General features: G+C 46.9%; 1 protein-coding gene across 9 annotated transcripts in view; it reads right to left on the bottom strand.

The window, feature by feature from the left end:
• Nucleotides 1-10,941, bottom strand: part of PROX1 (prospero homeobox 1) — a 74,778-nt gene extending 63,837 nt beyond the window's left edge. For 2 of the 9 annotated variants that reach the window (XM_028724664.2, XM_028724666.2), the window contains exon 1: nucleotides 6,562-6,979. The gene's annotated coding sequence lies outside the window, so the exon portion shown is untranslated. Of the gene's footprint in view, nucleotides 1-1,269; nucleotides 4,074-4,145; nucleotides 4,603-4,984; nucleotides 5,122-5,600; nucleotides 5,620-6,561; nucleotides 6,984-10,448 lie in introns of those variants that run through there. The other 7 variants (XM_028724659.2, XM_028724658.2, XM_028724665.2 and 4 more) reach the window with 7 other exon arrangements.
• Nucleotides 10,942-13,014: the final 2,073 nt, after the last annotated feature.

The raw sequence follows: 13,014 nt of genomic DNA, 5'->3' as shown, positions 1-13,014 counted from the left end.
GCAAGTGTTTTCACTTAAGGTAGCAGCAACAGGAGGGGGAGAGTCGTTACCTTCGCCTGTAAAGCGGTGGCATTTGACTCTGAAATCAAACCATTTGGCAGCCATTTGAGGGTTTCTGTCTTTCTTTGCTTTGTATATTTTAATTCCCGTCCATTCCTACTGACCCACAAACCCAACCACAGGGTTCCACACATACGCCTTTTGAAGAACCAGCTTTCCTTCGCTGCTTTCCCTTCTCGCGGCACTGTTGCCAAGGACAAGGGGGTGAGCCATGGTTCCATGGCGGCAGAGGACACGTTTTGCGTGCCAAAGGTTCCAGGTTCGATCCCTGGCGTTTCCAGGTAGCGCTGAGAAGGAACCTTGCCTGAAACCCTGGGCAGCCATTACTAGCGTGTGGAGATAATTCAGACCATGAATTGATGGTCTGAATTGGCATACTGCAGCATCCTATGATAATTTGCGTGTGAGAGAGAGGCCAGCAGACAGACAGGCCTGGTGCATGTGTATGGCACTGACCGAGGAAATGCTATCATAAGGTCACTGTCACGAATCCACTATCCATTTTCGTCTCTCGTATGCGTACTGACTAGTGCTCTGTCCTACGGTTCTGCCACCAGAAGGGAAGACCACATTGGCTCAATAGACAGCAAGCCTGAGGAGCGACTGCTCATGAATGACACAATTAGTCCTCTCCTCAAAGCCCCCCTCCACTCTCCCTGGGGCTCTAGCCCTCTGCTCCCATTGACCCTCTGAGCTGATGCCATCTCTTACTACAACTGCTTTTAGACAGCAGAATTTCCGGCTTTGAACTTTCAGCCCAAATGACGAGAGATGCGTTTTCCTGCAGCCAAAGAATGCCAGTGGCTCAACCTTTTGGTTTCAAAAAAAAATATGCCAACATGAACTGACATCCTGAGAGAAACAGAATACCGCATACAGCAGAATGTGAGATTCTGAGTCAGCAAGAGCGCACACATTTGATATGATGAAGTCTTTCCTATTAAGACGCGCATGCATATATATATATATATATATATATATATATATGGAAGGAAGGACAAACTGATGGTCAACTTATAGACTGTACTCCTTTCTCATTTTTAAGGGGAGGAAGGAAACTGCTTTGATTTTCACAGATTTCTGTTCTGGAATATACGATCAATGAAATTCTAGAAATCAGAGAAATCCTAAATTTGATTGCAATGTACACAAATGCTGTTGCTTAGTACGATACTTTGAATTCAATATACATTACAAGTGACCCTTCACCTGGTGACCTGGTGTGGCTTCTGTTATCTGAACCTTCAAATTATGTAGGGCTTGATTGTGAGCTCTGTTTTTCACAGATGGAAAGCAAAGAGCGCCTTTTCTCAATTCCATGGCCTGTATCATAAACCGGACTTTGTTCTCTTCTAGCGAGGTCCCAGGCTGCAGCGCACACCTTGCTGATCTATAATCTGTCCTCTCCTGCACTTCACCATCATCTCAAACACTCAAATATGCTATACTGAGAAATTATGTGTAGTGTAGCAAATACATGGTGTTTAGTTTACAAAAACCCCGTGGAGAGGATTAGGTGCCCACAAGGTGCAACACAATTTTTTTCCAAAACCATGTCGACTATACAACCTTAAGGCATCCCAGTCCTTAGCCCTAAACATTAGCTTGCTTAGATGTGCAATCCAGAAATGTTTAGAATGGCTCAAATAGAAACGTCGATGGACTTGTCTGCAAAGTAATCGCCTTAGATAGTGTAGACTAAACTGCTTTCCCATATGGCTAAAGTGGATTGATTTGGGGGAAAGGGAATGATTTAAATAGCAGGTACAGCTAAAAGTTGAACAACATTTTTACTTTGGTAAAAGAAATCAATTGCTTTAAGAAGCACAGAATTATCTGGTGCAATTTCTCAATCAAAGCTGCCGATGGTGAAGACTGGAGAATGAGAAATTTGAAAGGAAAAAAATCATTCTGCAAAGTTCGAAACTGCATGTTCTTTTTACAGAACTCAGTTATTGTCTCTCTTCCACGGTCCATAAATCTTATATTCCATATGTAACTAAAAAAATGTTTTGAAGGGGAAAATATGTGATAATGAAAGTGTCCTTACTGCACTGGGTTTAGGTATAATAGTTTAAGGAGCGTAAGACAATGTCAGCGGTACACGCAAGTTGTTAAATGTCGACAGAACATTATATTGTACAGATCCACTTTAAGTCACCTTACTGTACTTCTGAGAAGTACAAAAGGTGGGGGGGGGGGGAGATATACAACATTAACATTTTTCCAATGGCAATGTTTTCAGTACTTGTAAGATAGATGACACATTCCTGTCCAATACTCCATCTTTTTAAAATGTTGTGAAGGAATTTAGGAATACAAGTAATGGTTATTTCTAGCATCAATTACTTCTTTTCTGCTTCATTTAAATTAAGGCATTATGTTAAAAAGAAATAATTAAGGACCAAATTAAGGACCCATCTTTAGTTAAAGGAAGGAAGGAAAACTACTGTGTAGCATCATGGGCACATGGGGACCAATCTGGCAAGGTATAAAGAAGCTGCTGTGAGGTGCTTAGCATTCTCACTCCTACATAATATAGAAAGTACAAAGTGTCCTGATGACGAAAAGGAGTTGCTATCTTATTGCTTTGTTGGCGTTAGAAATCTTTTTTGAGGGGGGAGGGTGGGAGCCATCCTATACGAATGCATCTAAAGGTTACTCCGTATGAATAAACTATTTGGGTAAGCAATATACAAAAGGCAAAGCCATGCCAGCATATTCTCCATACAAGCCAGTGCTTCAAAGAATCACTAGAAAAAAAGAGCACACCAGCGAAATCAAAACTTGCACATTTATTCCTACCGTAGTTTTACCCCAGATTTTCTTAGTTATACAGTATCAAGGTATAGAACCTCCAATCAGAACACTGAATCAAATCACCCACAAAACATACTCAGAAAAAAATCACTCAAGCCTTTTGTAACAGAGCGCAATTAAGTTATCCATCACCTGACACTTTCGTGCACTTGGAAAGTGTGCTGCAAAAAAAAAGCACCAATAGCAATATCCAACCATCTGAAATATACCAAATTTAATTTTGAGCTGATCGTTAAAATAAATCCCCAATGGTGACAGAGAGGCCTTCTTTCAATTTTGAACTGCAGTTCAAAGTTTTGTATTAGATTATTGCTTTGAATGTGTGGTCTGCAATCTCCATTGTCAGCAATCTGTGAAGCACATGGGCGTACGAGCAACATTTTAAAAAGTTCAAGTCCTTCCAATAGTGGGACTCAAATGGCAACTTTTATATTTGCCAGAGATGAGCTTTGGAAGGAAAAGCAGGTGAAATGGATAATGACAAAGGCCTTGCAGGGTTGTAACCTATGAAATACATGATAGCAGATTAAGCAAAAGAAATGATAATCAAAGACACATACAAATGCAACTAGATCCATTTCAAAAGTGGTCAGACCTGTCAAGGCAATGGAAACAAGAACCAAACAACGTGCTCCATTTTTAATCTAACAGTTCATTCCACGTGGCCCTCCGCTAACCTAGCAGACAACATTAACTTGCAAGAAATTACAGGCTCTCAAATGGATGCATACAGACTTGCATCCTTTGTACGTGTATATTCAAATGCAGGCTACAAACCTAAAGCTTTGGAGGCATGCATTTGTGGGAAGATTAGGGGAGGAATGATAAAAGTCAAATATGGGGTATTGTACTTGATGTACTAGAAAGTAATATCCAATAGCCTGTTCACAATTCTTCTTCCAATACTCAAACTACCTTCCATCTATTTTATTTGAATTCTAAGCCTGCTCAGTCCTTCCTTATCCATGCTCTGGACTCAAACGACACCTAATCTGTCCTCAGATGGAGATGGGAAAGGTATCCTCAAGATTTGAGACCTACCGCCAAATCTTAAACGTGTTCACTCAGAAGTGAGCCCCACGTAGTTTAAAAGGGAGTTATTCAGTTGCTTTTCAAGTAAGCCTCACTGACTTTCGTGGGGCTAATTTCTGAGCAAACGGTTCCAGAAATGGGTTGTTAGGGAACTTATGACTTCCCTATATATGTTAGAAGGGTTCTGTCTGACCAAGGATGCCGCCTTAGGCCGCAATCCTACACGCACTTACCTGGAAGTAAGCCCCACTGAAAACACTGGGATTTACTCCTGAATAGACATGTGCAGGATCAAACTGTTCACAAGCACTTTCCCTAACTGAAGACCTTTCTGTTTCCACGGGGAGCACCATCAAGTGATCTCATAAAATCTCCAAGTAACCAGGCAGATGAGAGGCATGGCATCAGTCTGCCAGTTCATGAAAACAAATGCCAACTTTCCCCCTTCCATGTTCCTCCAAGCGTGTCAGGAGAGGTCCAAGTCTCTCTCTCTCTCTCTCTCTCCCGCCCTCCCTTACTCAGCGAGACCCATCTCCTAACAAAGCGCCATAAATTCATCAACAGTCGTTGTGCTGAGGATCAACAGAGGGGGAGAGGGAGAGAGAAACTTGCACCTGTCTTTCTTGACACAACACACCTGTCTGGCTTTGCCCATGCGCACTTGGAACTAAGCGCCCCTTGGACAATTTCAAGAGCTTTGCCAAAGCGGAGGCAAAGAAAGAGAAGCGCACCAGCAGCCTCTCCCGCCGCCGCCAGCCCGCCCTTGTTAGAAGAGGCCACCGGGGGCTGTTACAACCGCTTGCGAGCCAAAACTGCTGCTCGGTCGCTGCTTTGCAACTGGGGACTCGCTTCGCTCCCCCCCTCCCCGTCCCCAGATCGCCAGACACCCCCCTCGCCCCCTCCACCTGCCGGGCATTATTTCTTCTTAAGACACGGCCTCCCATGCTGGAGGGCACTTTTCTTTGCAACTCTTCGCCTCTTTCCCCTTTATTTGCGCACGCTGAAACTTAAGCACCCAGACATACACGTGTACCCCCCCACGCGCGCACACACCCCCTCCCCAGGCACACACTTGCACAGTCGTCCGACAGGCACCGTCTGTAGCCAGATCTTCGCTACCGCGGCGGGGGGGGGGAGGGGGTGCAGTAGGGGCCGAGGAGCTTTGCCATATTGAGTTTGTGCGCCAAGTGGATCTAATCCCACCAACTAAAATAAAAAAACGAGGAAGGGAAAAGTGTCCCGTTACGGGGGCAAAGATTTCTCCTCCTTCCGCACCCCCACCTCTCCAAATCGCTCGCGCGCCCCCCCCCCCCAAAAAAAACCCCCAGTCCGCCGCGATCCGCGACTTTGGAAGCACTTCGGCTCAAGTGCCGCCGAGCGACGCCTCTAGAGGAAGCCGGCCGGGAGTGGAGAGAGGAAGAGCGAAAGCGCGCTCTGGGAGAGGCGAGATTCTCCTCGAGAATGAAGGGTTCTTTCGAAAAGAAAAGTCCCGCGCGCGCAGGGCAAAGCCAAGCCGATCAACTTGCAGCGCCGAGAGAGAGAAAGGGAGAAAAGCAAGCAAGCAAGGCAAGAACTCTTGAGCAGACACGGAGGAGATCGCAACCGCGCCGCTGATCGTTTCTGGATCTCCTCCCCATCAAACTTCCCACCACCCATTAAGCCCTTTCATAGATTTCCTCGGAACTAACTTAAAACGCCCAGCCGGGAGCTCCAAGGAAAAGTGAGTCTGACTGCAACCTAGCCCTAAGAACCTGACCCCTGGGTTTTGGGTTTGTTTGTTTTTTTAAAGCACCCTTCCGGCTCATCCTTTCCCGTCCACCAGCCCGTCCTTCTCAGTCCTCCCTCCCCCGCAAAAAAGAAGTATTCAAACACCCATACATTTCCCCCCACCCCTCCTGCTCAAATCCTCTCTCCGCGTATTTATAAATACAGCAGGTGGGGGGGGGGGAGAGATATGAGAAGTCAGGGGCATGCAAATGATAAGCAAATCGAAGGAGACAAAAAGAAAGGCAGCGATTAATAAACAAGACAAAGAGGAAAGACCAGACCAGGAGTTGGAGAGAGAGAAAGGGGTGGCGGGGCGATTGGGGGGTGGTGGAAGAAGGAAGGAAGCCTCAGGAAAGACACTCATACAAAGCCGAATCATTCCCCACTCCCAACCTTTTTCTAAAAAAATAAAAACCTTTATACGAAACATCGATAAAAAAAAGTCGAGAGGAGAAAGAACGGAAGAGAGACAATCAGGAAAGGGGGGGGGGGGGAGAGAGATTTCCAACATCAAACCTTATCCTTTCCAACTGGGCAAACTATTGCGATGACTGTACTGAAGCTTTTAGAGTTTGGGGCATAGCAAAAGCAAAAAGAAAACCCCGTTACCAGTGTGGTTTTATTAGTCTCTAACGTCATTAACCTCATACTGGGGGACGAGGAGAAGAAATCAGCAAGAATGATAGGGGTTTTTTTTGGGGGGGGGGAGGTTCCCCTAAGGAGGATAAATAAATAACCGCGCACACCCCCTGGCCCCAACAACTTGATCCAGCATTTGGAGCAAGCCCGTGCCAGCGTCCAAGACGACCATCTCTATTACCCGCCACCCCCCCCCCCCCATTTAAAAAGAGAGAAAAGAAGTGAAGGGAGACAGATACTTACTCAGTTGCAAAGGCGATGAAACTGAGCCCCCCCTCCTCTCTCTCTCTCTCTCTCTCTTTTCCCCCTGCCGGTTAGATAGAAGGAGAGAAAGAGAGAGAGAGAGACGGAGAGCGAGCGAGCGAGCAAGAAGGGAACGCGCACACGCTCCGCACAAATACACAGCCTTGCTATCTTGCCGCTGATGAATATTGTAATTGGCCCAGGGAGGGTGAGAGTGAGCGTGCCAGGGTGTATGTAGATGCGTGTGAGTGTGCGTGTGTGAAAGAGAGAGAGAGAGAATGAGCGAGGGTGCAGGAGAGAAAGATAGAGAGAAAGCAAGAGGGAGAACAGAGAGAGAGAGGGAGGGAGGAGGAGCACCCTGCTCTTCTGCGCCGCTCTCCTCTCCCAGCCTGTAATTGTCTCTTATTTCTGCAGGCAGCAGAGCAGCCTCGCTCAGCTGAGGGCTCCGCACCACAACAAGATTTACTTTAAGACACAGCTGAAGGAAACAGGAAGACTACACGTCACGCTCTGAGTGACGTGCGCCAGGCCCAGCGCCCAATCGGGAGGCTCCTTCGGATTCAAGGGGGATAGCGAGCGGAGAACTTGGGAGGAAAGAGAGCGAGACGTGGGGGGGGGGGGGGTTGTGCTGGGGGGGGGGAGGAGGAGGAGGAGGAACAGGATGGGATGGGATGGGATGGGATCGGTCTCCCCCACTTGCTGCCCCGCCCTCGCCGTCCCCTTTCTCCACCCCTTGGCCCCCATCGTCGCTGATGGGAAGGAGACTTTCGTCCCAAATTTGGAGGAGGGCGCATCGGACGAGCCGTCTGTCCCCGGCGCGGAGTTCAGCCTTGCCGGGTGCGGAGATCAGTTACTGGACGTAACTGGCTTTGGTGGTTCAGTTTAGTTTTGGGTATGGCTACAACATTGCAGAAAGGAACGTGGAAAGGTGCGCCTGACTCAAAAGGAAGGGGTGGGTGCGAGGAAATATCCACGCGCGTTTCTATAGCGGGTGGGCAGAGATAACCGGGGTGTGTAGGGAGTGCAATCGGTATAGCCCCGCACCCGACGCTAGTCCTCGGAGTCCCACGCAGGGTTGTAGGGCATTCCCACGTAAGAGTGCTCAGGATTGCGGACTAATTGCAATTAAACCATCCATCCGCGCACAGAAAGCAGGTGCGCGCGTAAAGACGCGCTCGCGTAGCGGAAAGGGGGCATGTCAACGTGTGGCGAGGATACCAACACCCCCCCCCCAAGAAACTTTACAGCCTCGTTAAGATTTCAAGTTGGTGGGGCTTTCGTCGCCTTTTGAGCAACTCTGTGGTAGGTGGACAGCCCGATGCAAAAACAGCTAAGGCGAAATCGTTAAAAGTAAAGCTTTCCTTCCACTGCCAGTACTTCGGTTTAGTTGGTGGTGGGTTGGACTGTGTGTCATTGCTTAGGCACGGGGAGAGAGGGAGGGGGTGGTGGCATTGGATAAGCTGCGCTGAACGAAGCCAAGGTGCCCTCATTCCATCCATTCCAGGCAATCACGGTTGTCAATGGCCAGGAAATGGTTCTCGGTCTTTGACAGACTCTTAAAACTATAGAAGTAGGGGCATCAAAAAGGTCAGTTTTAATCACGGTATATATAAACTCTCTCTCTCTCTCTCTCTCTCTCTCTCTCTCTCTCTCTCTCTCACACACACACACACACACACACACACACACACACACAGCCCTTTAGATCTAGACAAAAAACCAGTGTCAGCAACCTATGCACTGCGTAAAAACTCAGAAGGCGCAAGTGACTAACTTAAGACAATTGGACAACCCTCCCTTTTCCCCCACTTTTGCAAACCTCTTCAAAGCCTTCAATACGAATTCACTTTCTCCTGATTTAAAGAAGTTCATCGATGTTTCTCTCTCTTTCCCGCTCCCAGGAGTGATACAACAAAATAAGTGAAAAGGGAAGTCGCGTTGGAGCCTTGAAGGAAACCTGGCGGTTGCTCCTAACCTGTCTTGTCTGTTGGTCGTGAAGAGGCTCCTTAGTGCAGACGCAACAAAAAGCGTTCACCCAAAGTTCGGATCAGCCTCACTGTATCCATGATGTGTAGGTCATGAACTCAAGAGCTTTAAATTAAATCCTGCTTTAAGTCACTGGAAGGTGGGGTGGGGTGGAGACCACTAACTCTTTCCAATAACTCTGGAACACAATCAGATCACCGAGTTTGTTTGAAAACTATCGGTAGTTCAGATTTACGATCTGTATGTCCACCGCGAACTCATACCACACTTTTCTTGATAGTTTATTCAACTCATTCAGCTCCCTCTTCGAATGGTTGCCTTATTGTTGTTGCTACTACTATTAAAACTGAAGGTATGTCTATTCCTTGTACCACAAGGAAAGCAAAAAATTAACTTTATCGGGATATTAAAAATAAATAAATCAGAGCAGGCAAGTTAAACCGCTTTGAGAAAAGACGGCGCGCTGCTTATCTTATACGCGGGAAAATAATAAAATCCCACCCCTGCCTTTCTTTCGGACAGGTATCTGTGCAAAATATTTTAAACACATAATTTTAAAAATCCTAACCTTATCTGCATTAGTTACGGCACCCGGGGGAAAAAACCCATGCCGGTGCACAGGTAATCTCTTTTTTAAACACACACACACAGAGAGAGAACACGCAGGAATCTGGCGCGCCCACAGATCCGAGTCTGCTTGAATGGCTCGCAGCGTGCGAGGATTTTGGCGCTCTCTTTCTGGTCGCTTTCTAACTTTTAATTCTGGGATTTCTTTAGGGCGCATGGGGTTTATTCTGCATATATGCTCTCTCGGGCACGTGCAACATTCCCTTCTCCATCCCTTCCTCTCTCTCATTCCAACTCCAGAAAAACTAGCAAACTGCTGTGGATAAGAGACGGGCGCCCAAAGAAAACAGCAGCGGAACAATTCAAAACAACAACACCTCCAAAACTTATTAGAAGCTCGAATCTGAGAACACATTTTTTTAAAAAAAAGAAATAAACAAGGAGAGAAGACGAGCGAAGGAAAAAGGACAGAGAGCAACTGCGCGACGGGGGAAACAGGGAGAGATTGTGTTGTTATACATCTCTCGCTTGGGAAAACTGTGGAGCCGGGTTGGGGGGTGCGATAGTCGTTCTTGAAGGCAACCCTCTCGGGGAGAAGGACTGGCTGGGTCGTGGCCCCATCGCCCGGGGTCCCCTGCACTTAATTCGGGAGGGAAGCGAAATTTGGGGGCGGGGGTGAGCGAGAAAGAAAAACTCTCCCTTAGAAACGGTCCACGCCCCCTTCCTTCCTTCCTACTGCGGACTTCTGGGCTGTAGTCCACTGGAGGGGGGGGGGAGGCTATCATTTCGCGGCCCTTCATCCAGGGGGCTAACCCCCCTCTTTCCCCAAGATTTCTCACAACAACCTCGATCTGGGACGCAGGGGTTGCAGCTGGAGTGAAACCCGGAAAGTGTCCTCCCCCCCCCACTCCCCTCCCCAAAAAGCCCTTTGCATCTACTTGTTCAAATCTCTCTCCCCCCCCCCCCTTCTCCCTGGAGAAAAACTCCTGAATATCTGATGCGACTCTCCCATCTGTTTCCTAATCTGTTAGGTGAGGCAGAAGAGTCAGGAGGCGAGGGGGAGAAAACCCTCTCGGTTGCGGAAGGAGAAGCAAAGGCGCCCTTTTTTCCCTTTCCATCGAGGCGTCTCCCGCGCGCCCCTCCCGTCTCCTTATCTTCTGCAGAAAAGAGGAAACTACCGTTTTTAGTGCCTCTTGGAGAGCCTGTCATAACCATAAAACTGCGGTGGGAAAACCAGGCCCTAGTCCTTGAACTCCAAGCAGCCAGTTCTTCTCAGGGCAACTTCTGCTTCTCCGCTTTAAAATAAATAAATAAATGAAATAAAATTCCCTTACCTTTGGCTCTCGAGTTCTTCCTGGACTTGTGGCTCCAGGTAATGGAGACCCCATGAGCGCCTCGCCGGTTTTATAACTTGCGACGGCTTCGAGGTGCTCCCTTTGTCTCCCCTCTCCACCCCCACCCCCGATGGTTTAATTTTTTTTTTTTTTAAGATATCCTATTTGTAAAACAACATAAAAGTCAGCGCCAACTCCCGCGGCTGCTTGATGGCCTTTGTGTCAAACTGAGAAGCGATCAGTCCTGGTTTAACGCGCAGCCTGTCAGAGTTTATTTTCCTTTCCCCCTCTTTTTCTCTCCCTCCACCCCTGCCTCAAACTCGACGGTTGCCCCACCGAGGACCGGCTCGGGGCATCCCTCGCCCCCTCGGCGGAATTATGGAGACCACGCGGCGAAGCGATGCAAAAGCGGCAGCTGCGAGGAGGAATTCCCTGACGGGAACCCGGCTGCTTTGCTGTGACCCCTCTGAAGTGCGCTGTTTGTTTAACCGACGGCTCCAGTCTAAACAGAAATAAAACGAGCGCTTCTCCCGAGCCAAGTTCGGCTCCTCCGCGCTGCGCGCCGCGCACCAAAAGTTTGCGCTGCTTCTCCTCGGACCCCCCCCCCCTCCCCACCGAATAAAACCACAATAACTTACAATAGCCGGTAAATAAGATACCCACGCGCGCGCACTTAGAAAAAAACCCAAACATAAATCCGTGCAAATTCTCCACTTGTCTTCCGGGCGCAGTTGCCCACTTCTCATCCCTATGGGACAAAACTGCAACATTTCTACTTCTGTAGCAATTGTTCCTTTTTAAACAACAGGGGAAAATATATCCCCCCACCCCACAGTATCGTTCTGGGCATTATCTGGTCCCCAGTAATAATTATCCCATGATCCTTCAACAAACTTAAGTTTATTAGTACTGCCCATTTTACAGATGGGGAAAACTGAGAAAGAATGAGTTGCCCAAGGTCATGCTGGAGTGACCATCTCTCCCACTCAGTCCCATGGCAGGGGATGATTGCTTGACATTCAACAGGTGCAGCTTTTTTCTATCTTTGCTAGGAAATTCTTTACTTTGGGCTGGATTTGTTGGATTTCTGCCTGCTGTGTAGTTTTTAAAGGTGCAGGAGCTATGCTGGGTGGGGAGAGGAAGGAGGGTGGGCCAAGGGATAAATTGCAAAGAACATCCTTGGTTGAAGTGCAATTTGAACCTAGGTCTTGTCCCCATGCCACACATTGCCCTTTGGGTGGGGTCGTCTATGTGGAAGGAGAAGAATATTTTTGAGCATGACAATGCAACAGCAATTCACAATTGACTGGTACCCGAGATATCGCCAGTACTGGCTTCGCCTCAGGCAACCAAACTTTCCAAAAATCAAGACATTAACAGATGGTGGCAACCACATGGAGAGATGATGTTGCTTAGAAAGAATCTAGTCATTTCACTCAAGCCGATAAAGAGTGAATCCCAGAAGGACACCGTGTATTCTGAAGAGTTCTGCACTTGGCCCATCCTTATCCATCTCCCTTCTGCTCCTGTTTCATCAGCTTCGTGATCTTTTTCTTTTTGGAGAAATTAAAAAAAAATGGGGGGGGGGGAGCTTCCTGAGAGGGATGATGGCCCACCAAGTGTTTGTGTGGCATTAAGGACACTCAATGATCTCGGTTTATTTTACTAAAAGAAAAGGTCTATCTACATACAGAAAAAGCAATGCCTTTTTTAAAAAAAAGAAAAAAATGGATCTTCTGTGGAAAAGGCCAGGAAATGAATAGATACTATTTCTAATAATATTGCCTGGGAACTGGGACAGAAGTGCTGCATCCTAAGGAAAATTAAAAAAAAAAAACACCACCCCTCAAATCTATGATTTGCAAACTTTTGCATGCAATGTAATTTGTTAAAAATGCTTGAACCTGATCTGCATCTAGTTCATTATTCCTTCTGATCGTGAACCTCAGAGCTCATATCTGGAAAAGCTTTTGGAATTGGAATAATAAAGCTGATCTTGATTTCTCTATTGAAATTATTTCTCATGTTTCATTATCACCTGGAATAAGGAAGAATAAAAAAAGACTTCCTAAAAGGAAAACTACGTGTAGAGTAACTTTAAATGATGCTTACCTGGGAAGTTGTTAAAAGTTCACAGTTTTACTGTACTGTATATGAAGGGCACTAAGCTGACTAGATATTGGTACTGCCCAGCAGGCTAACACATAATCTAGTAGAGCTATACCAATAGAATTTTACCTGTAAACCAATTTTGCTGTTGTGATTTCCCCCAAAGAATCCAAGAAACTAAATTTTTGTAAAGGTGCGAAGAAATTTCTAATTGGGATTGCAGCTAACCCCTTTTCAGAACTACGGTTTGCCATGAGCCTTTTGGTAGGTGCAGAAAGAATGACTATTACACTAATTTAAGGCTTTGCTGTGGATATACAGCTTAGAGAGAACATTGCAAATAGCTCGCTCTCTGTTGGTACCTGAGACCAGCTTTCGCTTTCTAATGTTCTGTGAATGAATTACTTCAGTTTTCTTTTCTGCCTAGTGAAGAGTCCCATGCGGACATGTATGGCAT

This window comes from Podarcis muralis, chromosome 3, assembly GCF_964188315.1.
Source record: "Podarcis muralis chromosome 3, rPodMur119.hap1.1, whole genome shotgun sequence".
Taxonomy (NCBI): domain Eukaryota; kingdom Metazoa; phylum Chordata; class Lepidosauria; order Squamata; family Lacertidae; genus Podarcis; species Podarcis muralis.
This window is presented reverse-complemented; position numbering and strand designations above follow the sequence as displayed.